This window comes from Odontesthes bonariensis, chromosome 19 (genome assembly GCF_027942865.1).
Source record: "Odontesthes bonariensis isolate fOdoBon6 chromosome 19, fOdoBon6.hap1, whole genome shotgun sequence".
NCBI lineage: Eukaryota > Metazoa > Chordata > Actinopteri > Atheriniformes > Atherinopsidae > Odontesthes > Odontesthes bonariensis.
This window is the reverse complement of record NC_134524.1, coordinates 12,847,891-12,871,410: the sequence shown is the minus strand read 5'-3', so window position 1 is coordinate 12,871,410 and position 23,520 is coordinate 12,847,891. Positions and strand designations below refer to the sequence as shown.

General features: G+C 39.2%; 1 protein-coding gene across 30 annotated transcripts in view; it reads right to left on the bottom strand.

Annotated features, from left to right (window-relative positions):
• LOC142369208 (receptor-type tyrosine-protein phosphatase delta) overlaps positions 1-23,520 on the bottom strand; it is a 377,816-nt gene that overhangs the window by 218,245 nt on the left and 136,051 nt on the right. For all 30 annotated transcript variants that reach the window (XM_075451481.1, XM_075451493.1, XM_075451486.1 and 27 more), the window contains exons 5-6: positions 8,388-8,460; positions 5,047-5,155 (exon numbers count right to left, since the gene is read on the bottom strand). The gene's annotated coding sequence lies outside the window, so the exon portion shown is untranslated. The remainder of the gene's footprint in view (positions 1-5,046; positions 5,156-8,387; positions 8,461-23,520) is intronic.

Genomic DNA, 23,520 nt, shown 5'->3' with positions numbered 1-23,520 from the left:
TTCCATTAAATGCATCCCTACTAGCATTAATTCATTATGACTATGTCATGTCTGAGTTATTATGTAATTATGACAGGAGCAAAGGAGGTGACATTGTTATTGAGGCAAAAGTTTGCAAGGTGAAATCAGGGTAGACGATTCAAGGCAGGAATTTAGTGTAGACCAACTTTGACACAGGAGATTCTGCTTGTTTCCATTTTTATACTATGTCAATTTTAACTAACTCATCTTCAGTAAGACAGTAGTAACATGTCTAAAAAAAAGTGGGAACAAAAAAGTCAGTGGTACTAAAAGGAAATACCTGGAGGAACATGTTGCAACTAAATAATTTAATATAGGTCAGTAACATTCTTAAAGGGATAGTTCGCCTCTTTTGACATGAAGCTGTATGACATCCCATATTAGCAATATAATTTATGAACATTGACTTACTCCCCGCTGCATCCTGTGAGCCGAGTTCCAGCTGAGTTTTGGCGTCCACGAAGGTAGTCCGGCTAGTTGGCTGGGGCTAGAAAAATAAAGCGTCTTGCTTCTCAAAACAATATGCGTTCAAAAGAGTGATACATTTACATCACAAAATCGTTCTCGATGAAAAAGTCAGACCTCATATCGCTTGGCGCTATTTTTGCCTCCCTTGATATCAATGCGTCCAATGTGCAGACCGAAGTGCAGACCGAGCACTCCCCTGCTTCAGAGCAGCAAACACCGTAACAGGTGCGGCTATCGCTAGGTGGCTTGACGCATTGATATCAAGGGAGGCAAAAATAGCGCCAAGCGATGTGAGGTCTGACTTTTTCATCGAGAACGATTTTGTGATGCAAATGTATTACTCTTTTGAATGCATATTGTTTTGAGAAGCAAGACGCTTTATTTTTCTAGCCCCAGGCAACCAGCCGGACTACCTTCGTGGACGCCAAAACTCAGCTGGAACTCGGCTCACAGGACGCAGCGGGGGGTAAGTCAATGTTCATAAATGATATTGCTAATATGGGATGTCATACAGCTTCATGTCATAAGAGGCGAACTATCCCTTTAAAGAGACCCTCTGTAATTTGCAAAATAATCTGTCTACAAATTTTGAAGACTTGTGAATATTCCATCATCTACAGTAAATGGCAGCATCAAAAGATCCAAGGAATCCATGTGATTGATTCTGTCACTGATATCACCGCACGGACACAGGAACACTTCAAGGTATCATTGTCTGTGAACATAGTTCATCATACTATCCATAGATTAAGTAAATAACTCTTTCATAAAAAGAAGAAGCCATATGTAAACATGATGTAGCAAGGCTGCTGTGTTTTTTGGGCCAAAGCTCATTCAAAATGGACTGAGGCAAAGAGGAAAACTGTTCTGTGGCCAAACAAATTGTAATTTTGGAAATCATGGACGCCACTTTCTCTGGATTAAAGAGAAGAGAGCCCATCTGGCTTGTTATTTGCACTGAGTTAAAAAAAAAAAAAACTTCTCTGGTGGTTTAGGGGTGCATTAGTGCCTACTGAACTGGCCACATGTACATCTTGAAAGGCACCATCAATACAGAAAGGTATATTCAAGTTTTGGAGCAACATATGCTGCCATTTACACAATGGGCCTCATGCAACAACCGTTTGTACGCACAGATTTGTTCTTAAATTGTGCGTACGAGTGATTTAAGAGAATTTGCACATTCACCAATTTTTTCGTATCTTACGCTTTCTTTCAGGTACGAACAGAATTTACGAGTGATCCAGACCTGTCGTAGGAGTTTGGTAAAATAGTCCGCTGTTATTCGAATCAAGTTTGCTTGACTAATGGATTGTATTTTTAATTACTTTGAAGCAAACATGAATAAATATATACATTATACCCCATAATGATGCTGACATTATTCTGTTTGACTTAAATTATGCACTAATTGAAGGTTAATTTGACTCTGGATATAACACGGTCAATGGGAAGTGTAACCAGCGGCTGACTTGCTACTTTTGGATGCCTTAGCGCGTCAGGCTCTTGGAAAAGACCGAGTATATATCCATGTGGAGACAGACGAATGGCTGACATCGTGATTAAGATTGCCAAGGACTGTGCTTCTGCAAATATGCAGCTTGCTAGAGCCACAACTCCAGAAAAAACATGCCGATCAAACCCAATTCCACCACATGTCCAGGTCCTCACCACCCTTGGATTTTTGACCACTGGAACCTTTCAGATAGAGATTGGAGACAGATCGGGGGTGTCCCAGTCCTCTGAGTCGTGCGCTCCCCTTGGTCATCAAAGCTGTCATTAGTTTATCACTCATGGTACATCAAATTTCCATACACCGCTGTCCAACAAGTACAAATTAAGAGGGACTTCCATGCCGTGGCTGGACTGCCAATCATAATTGGAGCAATAGACTGCACACCTATACGCATCAAAACACCCATTCCCCTGTCGTGGAGCGCACTGAGCTGAAGGCCAGGTGGGTGTGTCTCGATACAGCGGGGGTCAAACTGCTCTATAGCCCAGTGAAGGCATGCCAGCTTTGCAAAATATTGCCATGAACGAGGGTCTCCACCTGAACCAGCCCAGGCAGACCAGAAGGTGTGGTGCCAGAAGACCCCCCATATTAACCGCCCCATCAAAGTGCCATCATGATGAGGCAACAACTGATTGCACGGCTTTAGTGGCCAGACGTTTTTTTTTTTTTGTTTTTTTTTTTTTTTTTTAAAGCTATTTTCATATCAAACCAATTTCTTTTTTATTTCGGTGACATTACACACTACAGGTGACACGGAATTAACAGCACTCTTGCTTCCCATTTCTTCACTTTAGCAGGTCTCGTAATTCCACTGCTGACACTGCTAAAGATGACAGATTTTCCTTTTTGGATCTCTGAACACAGAACTTCAATCTCAGAGCCCCTAAAGTTGTTATTTTTACGCCTTGATGCCATTCTTATGACTCAACACTCAACATTTCCTGGCACAGGAACGAGGAAGCACAACTCCTAATATGGTATAATTTTGGGCGTGGAGTATGCAAACATTAGACTAATGTCTGGAAAAACTCCCTACAGATCGGTCAACTGCCAGCACTTTGACATCACACCGGGAGTGTTTAAATGGTCAAAGGGCTTAGCAACGCATAATAAAGTAACTAATAGGCTAAACGTGCAATGTGCCTTTAGGGCCTGAGTCGCGTCGCGTACGGCTTCATGAAGTCTAACACCATGGTTGTTAGCGCAAGCCTGCTAGCTACTTGGTGGTGGTGTGACAGCCTGTCTGGCTACCCGTAACAAGATGTTACTTCAGATGTTTGAAACGCAGCGACTGGCCAAAACTTAATTCTATTAAAGTTAATTAAGAGGGACATTACGACCAATCACCGTTGGTTCTAACGTGCTGGGTAACCAGTTGTTACGGAACAAGATAGGCTCTCACACCGGCAGGCTACCAAGTAGCTAGCAGGCTTGTACTAACAAATGGTTAGTCTCAGCAACAAACACAAACACTTTTTATTTGGTCTTCATTGACCATGGCTTTCAGTCCACCTTTCGTGTAGAACTACAGACATGTTCACGTTTCCATGTGGGGGTTTAAAAATTACTGTACACTATGCTGAGACTGCTTTATGGACAACCGTTTCAGTGAGGGGTATTCGCTGTCATTCTGGTTATCCTTACGTGAGCTAAAGGTTTGCGTCGTTACACAGATCAAATGGACCATTTTCACTAGTTGTACACTAATAAAGACGTTGTGGTGCCGTGCTTTTGCGTTGGTGTGTTTGTGACTTATTGCAGGGGATAAGGTTTCGTATATGCTTACCTTGAAGGGAGTTTGTTCTCTCTGCTTCAAGTAGTACTGCCACCATCGTGGCCCCAACTTGCGCCACGGCCGCCTTGAAACCGTTCGCAGCCTTGCGTGTTGATTGGTTGTAATCCGTGTGCCAAACAAATCAGATGCTGTGACGGGCGGGGCAATGCTCATGAACTCAAAGTGGCGAGAGCAGAAGACGCGTTCAGAATGAAACGGCTGCAAAATTGGTTGTGAAAATGATATAAACTTATCGGTGGAAATTTATGTAAAGTATGGCCGATGCCGATATCCCCAAAATGCTAAATATCGGCCCGATATATCGGTGGGGCCGATAATCAGTCGGGCCTTAGTTCGTACAAGACCTTCGTACGAAAAAAGTAAGAGAAATTTAGAATTAAAAATATGAAAATGCTCTTGCATAAGGCCCATTGTCTTTTTCAAGGAAGGCATTGAATATTTCAGCAAGAAAATGTTAAAGCACATACTGAATCCGTGACAACAGCATGGCTTTGTAGTAGAGGTGTCTGGTTGTTGGACTTTCCCCAATATAAACCATTTGGGTCTAAATACAACAAAGAAGACCCAAGACTATTAAGTTAGAATCCTACATAAGACATTCCTCTCCAAAAAGGACCTGCCACTGGTCTCCTCAGTTCTCTGACATTTACGGACTTTTGAAAAAAGAAATGGCGATGCTACACAGTGGTAAACCTGGGCCTGTCCCACCTTTTTTGTGTTGTTTCCATCAAATTCAAGATGAGATAATATTTTTCATGAAACAGTGAAATGTCTCACTTTCAGCATTTCATGTTTTCCATGTTCTAGTGTGAATACAATATATTTTTAACAAATTTTAAAAAACATTTAATTACATGCACTACATAGTACATGTTTTGCTCATTGATTCAATCAAAATTATGTTTTTTATACAAATTATTTTTAAAACATTTTTAAAGATGTTTCACTGATTACAACTCAGTGTAACAACAAAACACTCTGGTCATGTTTAGAAAATCTGCTTTCCTTTGTGTTTTCATCAAAAATACAACTTCTATTTTTTCAATTATTGCTTAAAGTACCAAGGAAAATTACACTTCTTATTTTTGTAATGAAACACTAATTCTGTCAACAAATTAAAAAGATAAACTAATCAATGAATAGATGCCACAGAGACTGAGCTTCATATAAAAGTCCTTGTCTGAAGAAATCAGCTACCTTATACTGAAAGTGGAGTTTGCTGAATTTAAAAGAAAGCACAACTTACCAAGAAATGAGGCTTTTCCGTTGGGTTCATGCAGGTGCCAACATGCTGCTCACTGCTGTAGAGTCACCTCGCCAACACACCAGTGAAATTACTGCCCCCTTTGCCCCACCTAGCAGATGAGATGTCAACAGGATAAAGTTTTCATCAAAAATATACAGGTTAGAAAATAGATGAGAAAATGAACTGTGAATTTCTAGTATTCCATCAATAACAGCTTCTCCATCAACCCTCATCAATATCCTATCTCCCATGGCAAATTGGTCATTTGAAAGCAAAATATATCATTGGATGTATTTCTGATATTAGCATAGCTTTTTTTATACACTGTTTTCAACAGAGCATTTGTGTATTTTCTGTGGTAGAGAGCAGACTGAAGGATTTATGCTTAGAAGAAGCAAAAAAGCAAAAATAAAGTCAAATATTCTGATGTTGCAAAAACACCTGAGAGTGGACATGAGACAAAAGGTGAAAGAGATAATATCCTCTTGTGAGTCGGCAAATTTAAGGTGACTCTTGCAAAAATAGGATACCTCTGTGAAAGATCATACATATATTTGAGATTTTCTTTTTTTTTTTCCCCACATCTGCAGATTCACTGATAAAAACTAAAATAACAATTTACTACACTCAAAATAATCACATAGGGTCAATCCAGAAGGCTGATGTGTATTTTGGTAGAATCACCATATTTTTTAATTAGAAAAAATATCCTGCGGTGTTTGTCAACCCAAGATGCTTCTATGTCCACAGAACTAACCTCTGAAAAGGCATATTAAAACCAACGAGATTTCGTGGCCTTTGCCATGTCTTATGAGCATTTGTACAATATTTACCTCCCGTGCAGGTGATAAAGCAGTTTTAAGCTGGAATACAGTATTTGATTTCTGGTGCATTTGCAAGTCTTAATGTGTGCAGTGACCGCAAACTTAGTTGTTAAACTGAAATGTGTTATAGCTCTTTTGGCTTGCCTCCCTCTCATCAGCCGTGCCAAAGAAAACAGTGTACTGTGCCTGCCTGACATGTTACTCATGTGACCTCATGAAAGTACAAATCCCTTCAAGCGGTATAATAAATCATCGCAGCCAGGGTTGCCCCACAATATATTTTAGATGCTCACACACACACACACACACACACACACACACACAGAAGAAAGGATGCCAGCCATAGACTAATATATCAAATTTGAGTTGTACTGAAACACAATTATGTCACATACCCTGACCTTTTGAGGGAGCAGGATGGACCAGTAGACACTTAGGTCATACCACACATCACAGTGGAAGACTTATGCTTAACCTCATTGGTGGCTATAACCATAGAAGTAGCCATTTATGTCAAAATGCCTTCACCAGTGGAAAGATTAAACAAAAAATTATATATATATATATATATATATATATATATATACATACACTTTTAGTAATACTATATCAAAAAATCATTTGACAACAAAGGTGTCAGGAACATTTTCAAATGTTTTTTTTTCTTTCTTTCTTTCTTTCCCCAACCAAATTATTTTTTTGTTTGTTTGTTTTCATTTAGAGATAATAGGTCATCTCACAGTTATTGTAAGCAGTTTTAGGAAGTGGACTTTGCAAAGTTTTTTTTGGCTGCCAGACTAACTGCAACTTTAAACCAGGTCACTTGCTTCTGCTGTGAATTCTGCTTTATATAACACAACTCGGTCTGACAGGTTTAGGGCACCTTTGTGCTCTTTCTTGGTAAAAATGCACTACACCATTTAACAAGCTCCTTTAACTGCTTCTTTATGAAAAGAAACTCCAAATTAATTTTAAGCCTTCAAGGTTTTTATAAAGGATACTCTAATGTCCTCCAACAGACTATGCATTTGTGACAAATCTGCTGCCGTCATGTACAATATTTCCATGCGAGTCCAACTCACTTATCTTCATATAAGTTTTTTTTTTCCTTTCCACCAGAGTTGTCATCTTTTCTTTAATTCACTCTTCCACGTGTTCCTCTTGTAAATTTAGAAAAATGTTCAAAGGAATTGCCATATGGCATATATATAGTATGTGTGAAATATTCAGAGTAAAAACAATGCATTTGCACACACCAATTTGAAACACTTCTGAATATATCTGAGGCAGCGAGTTCGAATAAGAAATCAAAGCAAAGGGACATTTTTCAAAAAGAACAACGCGTGATTTGATCTCAACATACTCTTCCTGCAAGTGTATTTGATAAGTTCATAGAAAATCCATTGGACATTTACAGGAATCTTCTACTATTTGCTGGCCTCTACCCAGGGAACAGTAACTTGCAGTAACAAAAACGCTCCAATTACAGCTGCACCCGCAAGTCCTCTAGGGGTAACCACAGCACTGCTCATTGATCTGAAAAACACCATTGCGATACAGGGTAACTTTGTTCCAGTTCCAGAGGACATAAATTGCACTTTTAATGATCCCAACTAGAACACTATTGCACTAATAATAAAATAGACACTTTGAGACTGATTTATGGAAACATAATGTTCATGTGAACTTACAAGTGCAGATTTAAGTGGTATTTATTATGTGACAATGGAGCATATGTTAAATTGTATAAGTAACAATATCATTTTAACACAGCGTATGTGCTTTCATTTGGTTCACCAATTGTGTCAACTTATTTCTATTTTTTTGTCAGGAATCATTCTGCTGCAGAAGCTGTGCATGTGTTCTCATACTGCCATAAAGTGCTGACAGCACCTGTCAGTACTCAATTTACAAACTGTGAGAGGTGTGAGTGGGTGCATCATCATCATCATCATCATCATCACCATCACCACCACACTGTTTGAGATTGGCAGACAGCAGCAGTAGTGATCCCTGTACTCCAGAGGGCACCATTAGCATGTTTTAGCCGTGTCATAATTTTGTACCAATACTTTCAGGGAAATAAGCATCAATTCAAGACAGAAGCTAAACAACAGCAAGCGCTTAAAGTGATCTGTAAATAGCACTGGGAAAAAGAGGGGATGCAAACACAGCAAGTGACAAAAGTATTTACTTCTCTGCCTTTATTTTACTTGTGCAACATTCAGCCTGGTTCAAAGAGGAAATCAAACTTGCAGTAAACCGTTTGCGAAGCTGAAGTACCTTATCCAATCAAATACTAAAAGACATGTAGTCAAGAAACCAATTTACTGTGACAGTACTATAGATCTTTTCTTTGATTTGAGGGTTTATAAGTTTAACCTTTTCATTTTTATCTATTTTTTTTGGGTGAATTGGCATTTGGTCATCAGTGGCTTTTTGTCAATTGAGTGCAATGCAGAATAACTTTATTTGAAGGGAGATTTTTATTTCAGGATTGTAAAATGTGGATCTTACCTGTTTGGAATAATTTGTGGCTATCGCTGCCTCAGACCAGAGTGATGAAAGAACAGAACTCCTCAGAATTTCCCTGCAAGGAAAGAGATAAAGAGGTGAGGATGTGGTGTATCATTGACCATTCACCACAGAACACGAACAGAGACAAACATGAGCTGACACACACTTTATGGATTGCTGTTATCAGCCTAGTCCCATTTGGTGTGTAAACATGATTCATGTAGTTTATTTTCCATTCTGCATAATGAGAGCTGCTAAAAATAGACTCCTGCAATAATGTTGAAAAAATCTCCACCTTATGCCGAACGCAGGGTGGAAGGATGTTTGGTTATGCCTGTTTGTATGAATTTTTTTTTCTGAACATACTTGTCTGACTTCAGGCTATGTTGTGTGCCAGAAAGCTTGAATATGGGCCTGACGTAAGTCCATACTGATGCACATTCATAACTATTGAAAACCATGCTCAGTAATCGTTACAAATGCTTCTCAACACTCTTGAAAGCACATGATTATCAACAGTCCTCCACGTTTTCTTAAATTACAGAAGTTAAAAAGCTCAGAATATCCTTCAGCACAAGAGCAGCAGTGATTGGCAGGTCTGCTGCTTGTGATTGTCCTACATGAAAATGATGCTCATAATTGGATGTTGGACACCTGCTGCCCCCATGCACCATCTTCAAAGCACTTCAAATGTGAATCTAGCTTGACTTTTTAGATTCTGCAATCTTACTTCTCAATTTTTTTTTCCTATATTACCAAAGCACTTGATATGCAAAAATCATATGTTTACTTTGGAGATCAAAGTTTTTCTCTCCCTCTACGTCTTAAGTTTTTCTCATTTTCTAAAATGGTCTCCTTTAATTATGCAAGCCAACAAAGAGAAGCGCCTCCTCATGCACCCCATTCCAAGCATACTGATTAATTAGCTTGTATAATTAGCTTAATGATTTAGAGAAACATGGCCATGGCCACCCAAGAAGCTATGCTAATGGATCCCTGTCTACTGCAATTAAAATGCCCATAATTTAACAATGGCGTTCTGGAACTCCAGATAACACATGTAAAAAGAGAAGAAAGTTGGTTCTGCAGTAATCGATGTAACATTATTTCAGCCGACAGTCTAATTTAACAATGTGCATATTGCATATTTGGAGTTTGCGTTGAAAGTCATGTGTTTACGTTGGATAATATTTTCCAGAAGTGCAGACACCCCTAGAAGCTATGAAGCGTTCTCTTTTCCTGCTATGACGATTAATATTGGCACCAGCAGTACAGTTGGTGTATTTCAACCTTAAATTATATTTGGAATGTGATGCAAGATGCTGAAAGTGTGAAATCTGCTTTTAGCGATACAAGGATCAAGTTTACAACCTTATATTTAACTGCCATATTATGCCATTCTATATAAGTTCTGTCTCCCAGTTACAGGATGTTAACTCCCTCTCTGTGTGAGCACATGCTGTTAGGAGCATGAGTTAGGGCATGGAGTTGTGGACTTTACAGTTTCCATTAAATATGAGTCAAACCAGACAGTATCTCTGCTCTCTGACAGTAGCATCAGCATTCCTGGCCACACCTCAAACATAAATCGCCCATTTATGACCTTCCTCTGAACAGTAACCAACAGAGACACCGGCTCGTCTCATAAAACCACCAGAATGTTGAGATAGAGGTGAAACCATTACTTATCCAAACATGACCTCTAAAACGGCAGTCAAGTGGGAGCAAAATCCTCATTTTCTTACATACTTTCTTTTTTTCTTTTCCTTAGGTACGATGATTGAATGTTAAGAATATATCAGCCAGTCATAAATGACTGGTAATTCACTGCACACTTTGCTGCTGACAAAGCAGAGGAATTATGGTTCCATCACACATGCACAAACAACACAGGAAATGGACTGGTGTACAGAAAGCTAGTTCAATCTTTATTGCTAGGCCAATGTAGAACTGGCTTCGGGCCTTGCACAGAATTTTAAATACTAAGGGTAGCACTTTAATGATGCGCTGTACTTTTTAAGAGAAAAATGAGTGTGTAACTTCATCATTAATCATCTATGTGCTGCATGCTGACATAACTCTTGTTTCTCTCCACCTGGTGATTGCAAGTTTTTATTCCGTAAGGATCTCAACCATCACTTAAACTGAGCAATACTCTCACTCTTTGCTCAGAGTGTATTTTCTGACGTTGTCCATCAGCAGTGTGGCCTTGAAGCAGTGGGTTTAACCAATCCTATTTAATTAAAACAAGGTCAGTGCAGAAAGGTCAAAGCAGAGTTAAATGTGGGTTGGTAACTGTGTTACCTTTAACAGAATCCACAGCTTGTGAATTGATGTGTCATAGATAATGCATGACAGTAAAACAGTAGAACAGGAATTAAATTAATCAATTAAAAAAAACCTGAGCCCCCCCGTCTTTTAATAGAAATTATTGGAAGAGGAAAGAAGTGAAGCAGAGACTTTCTTAATTATGTTGTTATTATCATTCTAAAAGTGACAACAGCATTGCAATGCTCAAGTTGTTTCAGCAGTTCCAGTATATACCATATGCCATGTTGCTGAAAATCTCTTTCATGAAACAATGTAAGCCAAATGAGTCTGTGGGATATGCAGTACTCCCAAACACACTAATTACCATGCAGTTTTGATAACAGTCTGCTTCTGTCTGTGTCTGCATGTTGCCAGCAGGTGTGATGCTGTTAGCTTGTGTGAGCAAAACATCACAGTCCCAACTATGACACCATTGTGTCAAAAACTCTGTGCTCAGCTCGTCAGCTCTGGTGCGCTGTGCCCAAAAAAGCATCTAAAAATGAGCCTTTGGAAATGGATCTGCCTTTCACTTCCTTCTCTCTCTGTTCCTGTGGCACAGGGTAATGTTACTTTCAAATGTAGAATTATATATCCTACATCATATATATGAACCAAAGAAAAGGTGAGCTTTGGGAGTGATGTGTTTTGATCTTTTAGATGAATTGGGCTGACAATGACAGAATAAATTTGTCATTCATGTCATCTTTGTGAGTAATTTCTTAAATTGACTTTAAAACCAGCAAGTTTCACAGTTTGCTCAGAAATGTGACCTGTCTTTGTGTATCACTGCTAAAACTGACCATTGGTATCCCTGTTTCCTTATGACTTGCTTCATCGAGTTTTAGTTTCCTCACTCACATCAGTGCAAAATGATGAAAAACAGTTAATTAAAGGTGATGAATCTTTGAAATCTTTGCACATAAGCTGCCCATCTTCTGTGAAATTTCCCTCTTCAGCAGAGTTTCTATCACACTCAGAACTTTCCCCCATGAAAAAAAATGCTTATCCCCAAAGGCTATCATAATCTGCTCAGCATGCATCATGTTAATCTTTCAAATATCTCATCAACACAACAGGATAAGCGTGCTGTCAGGGCAAAGACAGGAGGGAGCGAGGCAGTGTGAGTTGGACAGAGAGGAAGGAGGGCAAAAGGAAGGGGCTATGAAGGACTAAGAATCAAAAGTTGAAGGGTGAGGGATCTGATGAGATGCTGAAACTGAGTATGTAACAAGATGATGTAACAAGCAATGACAGGAACAGGGAAAACACATTGAGACTAAAACGGAAGAATTATGTAAAGAGAAGGAGGGATGAAGAGAAAGGATCGAAAGGTAGCTCTATTTGCCTTTGGCTCTCATAGGAAACTCTACACCACAACATGCCGTATTTTTTTCCCAGTCAGCTCTGGAAAAGATGATAGCATTGATCATCTTCTTAAAAGACTGATTTTTCTCTCACCGTATCACCTCATGTCACTTAGATGGCTGGATGAGTTTCCTTAAAAGGTTTCTCTTATGTCTGCAAGCTGTTAAATTGGCCAATGCACTCCATTCATTTGGTGAGACTGCTTACAAACCTTAGAAGTGTCCGTCATATTGATTTACAGCAACCGGCTCTGTTTTTAGCTCCGATTTAATGAAGGAAGGGGGGCAAAGTCAGAGAGTAAAATCTACTCAAAACTGTATTGAATTCTGCCCCATCCAAGGGCAAGGGGCCTTTTCACATGGATTGTAGTTCATTGCGACTGGAAACACATTCATCAGTCAAAACCAGGTAATTCCATCCCATTCGCTGCCTCCATGACATAAATTCTATTTCTATTGTCCTGAAGCTTCACTTATTTGATGCTTGCACCTCTAGGTTTCCCCAAGGAGGTACCATCTCAAACCTCAGGAGTACTGGGAGGAAGAATAAGGAAAATAGATTTTGTTCTCCAGATCGCTCGCATTTCCTCCACTATAAATCCAGTTGTCACAGCATAAATCTTTGAGAAGTTTGGGCTGCAGTGCGCCTCTGCTTATTAACCAACCAGGGATCAATTTATCACCTTTGAAGACAACAAATGGTGGTGTCGGGGGATCCTCTGTCCCTTTGATTTATTGTGTCAGGAACAAGCAGGGCTTTTTTGGGTCATGCAAATTCTTCTCAGTACAAGTACCAATCCCTTCTACCTTCTCTTTGTTTTGAAATAATTTCTCTAGCAGTGAGAGGGAGTGTATAATCTGTAAGTACATCTGGTACATCTGGAGGCCAGTATGGAAACAAGAGGGTAAACTTTATGAAGCAACTGGTCATGATGATGCTGCAGTGACAACATATATCGTCAGTGGGAATTGCACACATTCAGAGATGGCTGTATCAGGGTAGCTGAATTTGACTAAACATGGATAAGATTTGGCACAGAATTTCAAGCAGTTCTAAGCCTTTACCACTAGTCTGTGCCATTGGTCCAGATAATTCTTCCCCATGTCTGGTGACCTATTTTTTTCCCATGTAAAGAGCTGCAGGAATGTGGCTGCCCCTCCTCACCTGTGCAAAGTGTCTACCCTTTTCGGCAGAGGAACTATAGCCAGGCTACTGCCCTACTACTCGCTCATTAGTAATTGTCCTCATGTAAATGATGAGCTTGGGATTGTTGCTTGTGGGAAATGTAGTTCTTATGAAGTAGAATTGGCTCTGTTGAGGTTGGTGGAGCATTGCTGGTTCTGCACAGCAGTTACAAGGCAGGTTTAAAATATTGCATCATAAATGCATTGTTTGTGTGCTTCAGATGCTATGAAAAGCAGAGCAAGGGGAAAGGCTTTGGTTTGATTTTGTGGTTACAAATGAACTTCTATGTCAGAACTCTCTTTCAAACTCTGTGTTTGGGGATTAGCCATAGATGTTTCTCGAAAAACATCTTTCACTATTTTAGGCAGCATTTCTGATATTCAAATGTGAATTTCACCCCTCCTCTGGTATCAATCCAAACTCTATCCGTTTTCCTTTTTTTTTGTCCTACATCTTAACTACAGGCTTTGGCCAGGCTCCACTTCACAACTCACTTGCCTCTGTCTTGGCTCTTGTCCACACTCATCCTTCTTCATAACAAATGAGCCTGCACCGGCCAGCATATTTCTCCAACACCTACCTGCGAGCCCTTCTACATGTTTGTCATCTTCCTCTCCTCTCCACATTCAGGCCATATCCGTTTTCCTTTTCTACTGTGTTTAGGCACACAAGCCTTTCTTGTGGCAAAGAGCAAACGGTGGGACTCACCGTTTGCTGAGTGGGCAGTGGGGAGCGGAGGAGGAAAGAGAAGAATCAGAAAGACTCTGAAGGAGGAGGGAGAAAAATAGTTATCTAACAGGATTAAAAGAGAACAACGGAATGGAGAGAACTTAAAATACACATGTCATGAGCTCTCTTAAAAAAGGAGGGGATGAGTAACAATGGCTGAATCACTCTTGAGATTTTCTGTCTTCATACAATATGCCCCTTCCCTCCTTCCTATGTCCTTATACTACATATGTTTTTCTTTCACTCTCCCTTAATCTTACCCTTTCCAGCCTCATCTTCACTTACAGGCCAGGGAATTAGACAGATCTCTCAGGAGTCATATTAGTAATAGAGGAGAGGGAAAGGGGGGGCAGTAATTAACAAAGAAAAGAAAAGGTGTTCACTTCAACTGTAAGGACCAAAGCCTCTACTAGCATTTACTGTAAGCCTTACATTTGTTTATGTATTTATTTGCGAAGGGGGGAAAAAACGGATGAAAGTAAAAAAAAAAGTTTATTTTCAGCAAGGCCAAACAGTTTCCGTAGATACCTACGCTGCTATGTCTGTGTACTGAGATGTCGACAGCAAATAAAAATAAATACCCTTCCCCTGAGCCCTACCATATGAGAATCAGAAAGGTAGAACAATATGACAAATTTCCTGGGCGGATCGAACTTCCAGGCGAGAATAGTTCATCAGCCGATCGGCTTGTCTTGCCAGCTTCCCTGCCTTTCTGACTTGCAGTGATAGCAACCGTCTGGCAGTTTGGCCGAAAGACATGCTCCACACACAGACATGCTCCTTTGCATACAGGTGTGGGAGCATGCCAGATTTAGCAGAAATACGAACAAACCCTCCTCTGTTGAAAACCATCAAAAGACCAAAACACATAGACACAAACGGGCTTCTTTGACGGTCTAAAAGAAGACATTATTGTTGTTCAGACTGTGACAGCTGGCAACATCTTAAATAGATTTCTTAATGCAGCCACGTAATGTGTAAATGCTTTCTTTGTAAAGATTGAAGTCTTCAGAGTTGCTGCCTCTCTTTTTATGTCACAAACGTGATGATAATGGCAATTTCAGCTTTTGGAAATCGGCCATCATTTGAATATTTTACATATAGGCCGGTGCTTATTGGGCGGGCGTTCCTTTTGAATCATTGCATCTTGAAAATATGGAGGGAGGGAAGTAAGTACATAAATGAAAAAAAATTTAAAAAGAGGATGTGTATGTGTGTTTATGTACTCCCTTCTTCTCATCAGCAAGAGGTATCATGTCCTTGATAGTTATGTAAGTGATGAATTTTAATGATGGTAAGATCATGGCAGTGCAGAGAAAATAATGACGACTTGGCTGCCTGGTAAATTGACTATGAGATTTGTCTTTTGGTGCTGACTCTCCAAAGAGAGGACTTAAGGAGCTTCTGGGATTTGAAAGTTAAAGATAAAGGCGATCTTACACTGGGGATATGTGTGTGTGTGCATCAATTTTCTGCGCTGTGCCATGGCTAGAATTATCAGGCTGTCAGGGAAAAAAAACAAAAAACTCACGGAATAACTTAAAGGCATTATCAGTTGTTTACAAAAGCAAAGAAGAGTGAAGGAGAAAAAATGAGACAGAGAGGAACATTCTCAGATGAAGGAATGTTTAAAATAAAATTTCAGAGTGACCAGACGGAGCAGTGGCATATTCTGAATTCTCACTGACACACTCCTGATGTGTGACGACAAGGGACAGATGGGAGAAGCAGAGAGAGAAATTAATGTAAAGGCAAATGAGATTTAGGAACTGTTTGAGGGAAGATTACAGGAAGAAAAGATGAAGAAAGCAAAAGAAAATCAACACAATCTCCTCATGCCTTGAAATTTATTTAAAGTGCCTTTTGGCAAGGCACCCTGACAGCTCCACTAAAGTGATTCTGTGGCAAACAGTAAAGTGCCAGGCTCCCAGGTTTTATAAGTGTGAATAAATATGACCCATTATCAATGTGCATCCACTTCCTGTTAACAAAAATGTGTTCACTTGTCTTATCTCATTTAGGATTAGGTTTTTAAGAGTGAAAAAATAGCAATTGGGAGCAGTGAAGAGAAGAAAAAATAGTACAATGGATCTAAAAGGGGGTTAAAATTGAAAACAATAGATTACAGGGGATTCATTTTAGCTTGAGATACAGTGTAGAACTAGCATTTACTCCAGAGAAGACAGTAAGGTCAAGGACAACATGCCTCCAATGATTGTAGCTGATCTGAGACTTGTGATGGAGTAAGACGCATCACCACTTGATGGACAGAATATTAAAGAGAGGGTTTTCAGTAGGAGGTGGGAGAAAGCCAAGGAATAGGAAAGGGAGTTAAGACAGTGTAAGAATGTGAAGCGGAATATTAAACCGAGAGGTGTAACCTGAAAGTGGTACAGCTAAACAGACACAGCCAAGAGAGGCAGAGGAGAAGAAGGAGGGAAACTGTGAATGAATATTAGGGAGAGAGGCTATTCACATCGTGTTGATGTGGAGGAAGGGTGGAGGGATGGAAGGTGGGGAAAGAAGAGATGGTCTAAAAGTAAGGGGAGTGTGCAAAAGAGAGATAGCAGTTCCTGCTCTCCTCTGGGAAGCTTTGAAAAAATAAAAAGACAGGTGAGACAGAGTAAATGAACGAGAAGGGTAAGGGGGGTAAAGAACCAAATAGAACAATTTTGAAGAAGGGCAGAGATAGAAATAAAGACTGAAGAGGAGACATCACAAACAAGTCCAAACTGTCGCACCAGAGCACACTTATCTCCCAAAGAGCAGACAGTGCATTATCGCCACTGGCACTAAAAATGGCCTGAATCATCAATAAATGAAATCCGGTGCAGGTAAACATGACACAGAGAAATCAGTGCTGAAAATGGAAGCTCGATGGTGAGAGGACAAGGCTGTGAGGCCAATTTCTCATTATCTGCCATGAGTCTGTTACCAACGGTGTGTCCATTTGAACATCTAATTAATGCAGATAGCTAAATGCCAAACCTGATGAAATACCATGATGAGGGATTAGCTGGAATAACAATCGCTCTGACCAACATAATTTTGTTTTTTTTTGATAAGGTGGCAGAGGGAGGAGGGGAGAAGTATTTCTGGATCACTTAAGTCTTTCTCCCTCTTTTTTTTTTCCCTGAGTCTCTCTCCTCCTACCTCCACTTCAGTATCCTTAATGCAGACTTTTTCCTTCTGCTCGTGCCCCCATTCTCCAAGTTCCCCTCCCCTCAGTTGCTGAGTGCTGTCCTAATTCCATTCTGATAGATGGAGGCTCATTAAAAATGGCTCTCCTGATTGTGCTGCTGTTTCTTTTTGATTTTTTGTTTCTACCTTTTATTTTCAGGCGTGATGGGCTGTGTGTTTGCTTGTCAAGTTTTTTTCTGCTTCATCTTATTTTTTATTCAGTTTATTTATTGATGCAAATATAACATTATATTTTAAGACAACAGGTGAGAGAACAGGGATTTCTTAAGAGAAATAGGTGAGGGTATGTTTAAGGATACAAATCACAACTTACTTTTCTTATCACACATTCCATATCATTATTGCTCGTTTGTGGAGGAGTTCACCTGAGTCATATTAAAATATAAGTGGTTGTTTTTATGAGGAATAATCTATTGGAAGTATTTCTTCACTTTCCATTGCAATATGTTCCTTTTTGTGTTTTTTTTTTACGAGCAGCCTTCTTTGTTTTCTTGTTTGGTACAGGTCTTGCATTAAAAGTCTTCCTTCACAGTAAAAAAGTTCCTGCATGCAGGCAAACACACTCATATTTTACAACCCTAATTCCTAAAAAGTTGGGATGCAGTGTAAATAATAACAGAATGCAATGACTTGCTCAAAAACCAAAAATGTATAAAATACATCTTAGAAAGAAATATCCAATGTTGAGAGTGAGATATTTTACTATTTCCTGAAAAAAATAGTAGCTAACCCATCTCTGCCACTCCAAGGGGCTCTTTGTATGCCCAGTCATGTTACTAACCTATTGCCAATTAACCTAAATCGTTGCAACATGTTCCTCCAGCTGATCCTTTTTGAAACCACTTACCTTCCCGTCCTTTTCGTTGCCCCCATCCTAACCTTTTGACATATGTTGCTGCCATCAAGTTCAAGATGAGTTAATATCTTTCATAAATTAGTGAAATTTCATTCCTAACTTTTGATCTGTTTTCTTTCTTTTTTTTGTGATTCAAATAATGACTTACAAATACATTGCATTCAGTTTTTAACGACATTTTACGCAACGCCTGATCCTTTCTGGAATTGGGGTTGAATTTTTTCTCGTACAAATGTCCTGCTCTTCAGTTTGAACCTTTTCTCTTGGTTCTTAATCTGCTCTCAGATTACATATTACAGATTATATGGACAGGACCTACAATGAGGTAATAATGTCAACGTCATATCTCGTAATCTGTTGAGTAGGATTTTTTTGACAGGGTAGTTTCATTGCAATGCAAGAGCAAAAGGCAACAATCTGAGAGCAGAATATAAAGGGACACACAGAGGGAACCTGAAGGCAATGAGAACAGCACAGACCTAAGGTGCAGCACAGCATATATGGATGCAAGCTCAAACTTTCTGAGAGGAAGAGCAGCATTTTGAAGGAAAGTACAATATCTCAATGTGAAAACAAGGAAGTCTGCTCTGAATTTGAAAAAGTACCTCATATTTAACTAGAGATGTCACGATCTGATCACGTGATCGGAAATCGGGGATGATTACGTGGTCTCAGACTTGATCGAAATCGGACATTTCATCCCGATCAGGGATCGGATATGTAGTCTATCTCTATAGGTATATTTATTTTTAGAATTGTTTTTTATCAGAACTATAATATTTCCAAACAAATGGGAAAAATAACAGCTTAGTATTTACTGTTATGTGGTGGTACCATCAGACCGTCTCAACCATAGACATAATATACATAGACGCCTCATAGACTGACGCTGCCTATTGGAGCTGACGTATCAGCGTGGCCGCCATCTTGGATGGGTCTCCAATGTCCCCACATTACATTTATTTCAACTGAGGAAGGTGTATATCCCCAACTACAATAATCATAACTCCCCAAATTTTTATGTCTATGGTCTCAACTCCACACAGAAACAACGCATGTGGCATGACGTCACTTTGCTGCGTGCCTTAAAGCGAAGCAGAACACGGCAGCAGCTTGAAGCTGGGGACGTGAATGTCCGCGGTGTGGAGGTATTTTTATTTGATGACAAAAACGTTGCGATTGCAAACTGTGAAATATGCAAACTTGGGATTTCAAGAGGTGGCAAGGACATCGCTAACATCCTTGATGAGAACAGGAACAGGCTCAAACCTGACAAGGTGGAGATGTTGTTTTCATCAAGAAAAACGTACATTTGCTTCTGTGAAGCCAGAGGAGGAGAGTAAGAATTAGGAGTGCAGTTCCGAAAAGCACATTACTGGCCTTACTTTATAACACTGTGGCACTTTTATTTGCTTATTTATTTACATGCCTGCCAGGTATTTCAAGTTGAGCTGCTGCTCGTTTTTATATTAGACATTGTTGCACTAAACTCCAATGTGAAGAATTTGTTTATTACTTGATTGCTATTCTTGTTCAAGCTACCTCACAGAAGTGCTCTGTTTATAAGTGTTAAATGATAAAATAAGTGAATAAAATAAAAAATCAGGGACATCCTGGATCTGTTTCTTCGCAGTTCTTCATTTATTTTTTAAGGTAGCCTATTGTAGAAGTATCGGCAGATGCTCAAAATCAAATGACTCGGAGGCAAAAAAACCTGATCGGGACATCCCTATATTTAACCATTTGCTAGCAGTTTCCCCCTGTCATTTTATCAGGCTATTCTGATATTTAAACTGTTAATGGAGAAACAACTGCTTTGAAGGTTTGGTGGCACACAAATACAGTCCATCGTCATAAGTTGTGATTCTGTGGATATTGACAAATGTAGATGACAGTGAATAAGGTCCTATTTTCTAATGTGGACATGCCTACACAGTATTGGATGCAAAACTAATGCAGGGAGGGGTAAAACATTATGAGGGAAAATACTTTGATGCATAGAAATGTAAGTTATTCAAACCCAGAAGCTAGTAAACGCTGTTTAACTTCTGCATATGACAAAGTTGCTGCTTCAAAGGATTTTAAAATGCCAACACAGACGTCACAACAAATCTCTGTTGTTTTTCTGAAGCCATCTGTATTTTGAAAGCCTGTGACAAACATAATTTGTACTTTGGTTGTTGGCATTTTTAATAGCTGATTTGCAGTGCTGACAGGTTTAGTTACAACCAACACTGACACGGTGGCTGGGTTTGAGAAAATGTGAGAAGAAGGCCGTTTCTCTCCATCATGCATCAAAGGCTGTGATTTTGTTCATTTCTCTGCTGCTCGCCATCACAATCACTGACAAATCCCAGCCTTTGTTTTCAGAAGGTAATCCAGTGTCTTGGATTTATCAGGTCAACATTCCAAAAGAAAGATGCAAAATCAGAAACTGTCATGAAGAACAAATCTAGTATTTCTTGTGCTTCACCTTAATTATAACTTTTAATCTTTAACATTTAGTTTTTATGATTTATTTTTTTTTTCTATTTTGATAGATTAGTGTACTTTCATACTTCCATTGTTATGTTTGATTTATCAATAAGCAAATGCTTATCACAAGGTAGGTGATTGAGTTCTTTAAAAGAAAACCTATTTTAAAACTATTTTCATATTCTTGCTGCAAACCCCAATTCCAATGAAGTTGAACTGATGACATTAATTGTTGAAGCATTGTACGTAGAAATCGTTCCCATTCTTGCTTGATGCACGACTTCTGTCGTTCAATAGTCCGTGGTCTCCATTGTCGTATTTTGCGCTTCATAATCATTTTCAAAAGGATAGAGGTCTGGACTGCAGGCAGGCCAGACTAGTACCTGCACTCTTTTTTTTTTTTTTTTTTATGAAGCCACACTGTTGTGACTGTGCAGAATGTGGCTTGGCATTATTTTGCTGAAATAAGACAAATAAAAACACAATGCTTGGATGGCACCATATATTGCTCCAAAATCTATATGAATGTTGCCTTCAGATGTGCAAATTACCCATACAAAATAAGTGAATATTTGCAAAAAACAGTAAAGCTTATAGTTTGAACATTATATATTGTGTCTTTGTAGTGTAATGAATTAAATATAGGTTGAAAAGGATTTGCAAATCATTGTATTCTGCTTTTATTTATATTTTAGGCAATGTCCCACCCTCTTGGGAATTGGGCTTTGTAGATATATTAATACAGATTATAATAGAATGTAAATTAACCCTGGATTTATTTTTTCTGATAGCATATCCGTCAATCTTACACGCAGTATATCCCTTTCTACACCAAATTCACAGAAATAATCTGTATAAATAGCTTTCAATCCCCCTCATCCTCCCACAGGAGATTCAGCATGCATAAAACTCTTACACCTAAAGGCTCTGCAGCACAGATGTAATCTCACACATGTCACCGCTGGGTGCAAGCATTTTTTTGTAGCAATCATTAGGCCATGAATGATATGCATCTATTAAAATATATAAATGCTTGAAACTTGCATGTAGTTTGAAAATATGACTGTACAAACACAGAAGAGTATGTATAAAGCTTAGGTGACACACAACACATTAATGTATTTATCTGACAGTTTTCAATGCCCCCCCCCAATTCTTGCTAAATTTACCATCCTTTTGTCATAGGTGATCTAGATCTTTATATTCATAAATTAAAGCAAACAATTGAGTCTTCCCTTCAGCATCAGTTCATCTTATCCAGAGTTTGGTTCACTTTCACACTCTGAGATTACTTTTTTTTTTTTGGGTTGCTCCTGTTTTTTACTGTGCGCACAATGCTGCCAAATAGTTAATGGCGCAAACATTTGCAATTCAAAACTACAAAGAAAGTGATGATGTGTTCAATAAGCCTAGCACATATATGTTTATGGCCAGGCATGTGACAGTGATGGCTTTGGACTGCCTGCACAAAACGCATGTACTTGGAAACAAATGTTTAATTCACCTGTATTTGACAGCGAAAGTAGCTGAGTGAATGTGAATTGAAGCACAGCAACAGAAGGCAGCCAGAAGCAGGGTGTATTTTAACTCAAGCCTGCTTTAATGCTGGTGTGGAGTTCAGGCAGCCAAAAGCCTTCAGAAGCATAACAGTTATCCTACTGTGCAATTATGCACCACAGACAAAAAAAAACATTAGTAAATAACTCTAAGGCATGATTTCTGTTGCGGTCGCTGTACTTATATTGAAACTGAAAGCTTTATGAAGACTTTGAGCTGCACTGTAAGGTTTGTCGGGGTTACAGGGTGGACAAAGTTGTGCAGTGATGAAGTGCTTAGAGTGCAAAGAGCTTTAGCTACTGTCATGCCCAGTCCACAGATTTATCGATGACCCTTAATAAAACTGTAACATTTGATAAATTTGCTGAGTGGGAATGACCAGGGTGATAAATAAAGCGACTTGATGTCTACAGTTCCAATGTGTTCTGTTATTGTTATAGCAGTGGGGCAAGTGTATGTGGGGATGGCAGCAAAAGGGAGGGTGCAGAGTGAGCTGCATGCTTATTGCCTGGATGGCAGCCCTAGTTAACAGCAGTAATGTATTCTTGAGCATCAAAGGCTTAAAGTTGAGAGTTCTAATGGAGTTCGTCACTATTGATTTTGAACGAAGAGCAGCTTCCCTGGTTCATTATAAGGGAGCTCTCAGCCCTTACTTTAGGCAGTGAGGCCACTGCACAAACAACAGGGAGCTCAGGGTGAGCATGCTTTGTTGTTTAGAACAAAAATTTGTTTCAATCTGTGCTGTTTTGCATTCACCGGCTATAAGGAAGAAGCCATTGCTAATGAATACCATCCAAATGACTTGAGTTCCCAGGGCTCTTTCACAATTAATACACATTTTAATAGAGCATCGAGAAATGGGAGGATTTGCTGCTTTTCTCAGACTGGTCTTTCAAGGAGAAAGTTGTTTTTTTTCTTCCCTTTTTGGGTTTGGGTCAATAAAACTGCTAAAACAGCTCAAACAATTTTTTTTATTTTGTTGTATGAGCGATCTGTGGTTTAGTAATTCAGTATGACCCTTCTTAAAAATTCTGCACATGAATGCAGTTGTTTTAAATTGTTTTCTTCAACTAAATACAATAAAAATACACAACATAATGAAAAGTAGGTGCGATCATATTCATTATCTGCAAGTTATTCTGGCTGTTTTACATCTGAAAAATTCTGTGAGCTCCTTCAAACATCAGATGTGTCTAAATTGCACAACAGATCTCAGACTCGAACAGATGGATTATTATTTACAGTTGACTTGGACAGCATTAGACAGGCAGACGAATAAACATCAGTGTTGGCAATCAGTATCTCTTAGTGTCTGCTTTAGTAACATGTTCTGTTGCTTTGCATTCTCCACACACTCTTTATCAGAATAGTAACTACAGTTATTTGGTGGGAAAGGCAACAGTACATGGCACAAAATGGGAAAAATGGACCTCCACTGATCCTTACACGCTCTCT